The sequence below is a fragment of the Sapajus apella genome, unplaced genomic scaffold, assembly GCF_009761245.1.
Source record: "Sapajus apella isolate SASKATOON/1434 unplaced genomic scaffold, GSC_monkey_1.0 scaffold124, whole genome shotgun sequence".
Taxonomy (NCBI): Eukaryota; Metazoa; Chordata; class Mammalia; order Primates; family Cebidae; genus Sapajus; species Sapajus apella.
The window spans coordinates 2,191,897-2,194,644 of NW_022437064.1; the positions used below are offsets into that span (position 1 = coordinate 2,191,897).

At 35.7% G+C, this 2,748-nt stretch overlaps 1 pseudogene; it reads right to left on the reverse strand.

Moving 5' to 3' along the window:
• Positions 1–354: 354 nt before the first annotated feature.
• Positions 355–874, reverse strand: LOC116538972 (annotated as a pseudogene).
• Positions 875–2,748: the final 1,874 nt, after the last annotated feature.

The following is a 2,748-nucleotide window of genomic DNA, read 5'->3' on the forward strand; positions in this document are numbered from 1 at the left end:
AAAAAAAAGCCATTCTAACAGGTACAGGGTGGGATTTTCTTATGGTTTTAATTTGCTTTTCCATGATTGTTAATGATATTGAGCATTTTTTATATACCTTCTGGGCATTTGTATGCCTTCTTTTGAAAATCAGGTTATTTATCTTCTTACAATTGAGTTGTTTGAGCTTCTTATATGCTTTGAATGTTAAGTCCTCATCAGATGGATGGTTGCAAATATTTTCTCCCATCACATAGGTTGCCTTTTCACTCTGTTGACTTTTTTTTTCTTCTATGCAGAAGCTTTTTTGTTTGGTATATTCACTTTTGTCTATTTTTGCTTTTGTTGCCTGTTTGTTTGTTTTTTTCTTTTTTCCTGCTCCAGTCAATGAAAGGGACACTTTATTGAGGCTCCAGGGCCATGGGGCCTGGGCAGGAGGCTGCCCTTAAAGGCGGGAAGAGCCTTATTTGATCTTGTTGGGGTGCAGGTTGTTGATGTGGCTACACTTCTTCTTGCTGCAGTTGACAGCACGGGGATACAGGTGAGCGTAGCTCTTGTGGCAGATCATCTTGTCGCAGTTGTATTTCTGGGTGAACTGGTGGGGGGAAGGCTCAACGATGCCACCTCACAGGCACAGTTGGTGCAGGGTGCACTGTTTCTGGATGTTGTAGTCTGAGAGAGTACGGCCATCCTCCAGCTGTTTGCCAGCAAATATCAGATGCTGCTAGTCAGGTAGGATACCCTCCTTGTCTTGAATTGTGGCTTTGACATTTTCAATGGTGTCACTGGGTTTAACCTCAAGGTTGATGGTCTTGCCAGTGAGGGTCTTCACAGAGATCTGCATCTCTGCATCTGCCACACAACTGCTGCCACCAACTAACTCAGCCGCCTTGCTGAAGAAATAGAGCCACAGTGTCAGATTTTATGTTCAAGTTTTATCCATTTTGAATTGTTTATTGTATGTAGTATGAGATAAGGGCCTAATTGTATTCTTCTGCACAGGAATATCCAGTTTTGCCAACATCATTTATCGAAGAGCCTGTTCTTTCCTCATTGTGTGTTCTTGGCTCCTTTGTCAAAAAAGTCAATGGACCAAATTGACCATAAATGTGTGAGTTTATTTCTGGACTTTTTATTCTGTTCCATTTTTTCTATATATCTACTTTTATGCCACTACCATGCTGTTTTGGTTACTATAGTTTTGTAGTATATTTTGAAGTCAGGTAATGTGATGGCTTCAGCTTTGTTCTTTTTGCTCAAGAGTGCTTTGGCTGTTCATGATCTTTTGTGGTTTCACATGAATTAGAGGAATGCATTTTCTATCTCTGTGAAGAATGTCATTGGTATTTTGATAGAAATTGCCTTAAATCTGTCGATTGCTTTTGGTAGTATGGTCATTTTTAGAATATTTGTTCTTCCTATCCATGAACACAGGATGCCTTTTCATTTTTTTTTGTGTGTGTACCCATTGATTTTTTTTTCATCAGCGTTTTATAGTTTTCATTATAGATATCTTTCACTTCCTTGGTTAAATTTATTCTTTGGTATTTTATATTTTGGTGGCTATTGTAAATTTTATTGCTTTCCTGGTTTCTTTTTTGGCTAGTTTGTTCTCAGCATATAGAAATCCTACTGATTTTTGTATGTTCATTTTGTATCCTACAACTTTATTGAATTTATTTATTAGCTCTAACATTTTTTGCTAGAGTCTCTAGAAGTTTTTATTTGTAAAATCATATCATCTGCAAACGGGAACATGATCAAGGGATTTCTAGGATGCAAGATTGGTTCAACACAGGCAAACCTACTAATGTGGTATACTACATTAACAGAATGGAGAATGAAAACCATCTGATAATCTCAATTGATGGAGAAAAAGCATTTGACAAAATTCAATGTCTTTTTATGATACAAAGTCTTAAGTTAGGTACAGAAGGGATGTACCTCAGCACAATAAAGCCACGTATGACAAATTACATTGAAAGTTTTCCTTTAGGATTAGGAGCTAGTCAAACATGGTCACTCTTACCACTTTTCTTTAAAACGGTACTGAAAGTTCTAGCCAGATAAATTAAACAAGAGAAAGAAATAAAAGACATGTAAATTGGAAAAGAAAAACAAAAACTTCAAGAAAGGTGAAAAAATATTTGAGTTGTCATTTTACCAATGGAAATATAAAGATAGCAAATATCCACGTGGATGGAAAGATGTTCCATGTCATTAGTTGTTAAAAAAATGCAATCTAAAATCACAAGATATGAGTATATACATACTAGATTGCCAAAAAACAAAGACCAAAAAAGTCAGATTATTGCCAAGATGTTAAGGAACTAGAACTCTCATTCATGGCTGATGGGAAGTAAATGGAACAATAACTTTTGAAAACGGTTCAGCAATTTATTTAAATTTAAACACATTACTACCATATAATCCAGCTATTCTACTCCTATGTATTTACTGAAGAGAAAAGAAAACTTATGCCCACACAAAGACTTGCACACACAAGTTCACAGAGATGTATTTGTAACAGCTAAACAGTGGAAACCATTCAAATTTCTATATTACAGGTGACTGGATAAATTGATGTTGCCATATGATAGAATACTCCTCAGCATTAAAATGGAATAAACCACTGACACATGCTATGGCATAGATAAATCTCAAAGTAATTATGCTGAGTTCAAGAGGCCAGATGAAATAACACATACTGTATAATTTCATTTCAGTAAAATTATAAGACATGAATGTGGACAAAAAGAAATGCCATTG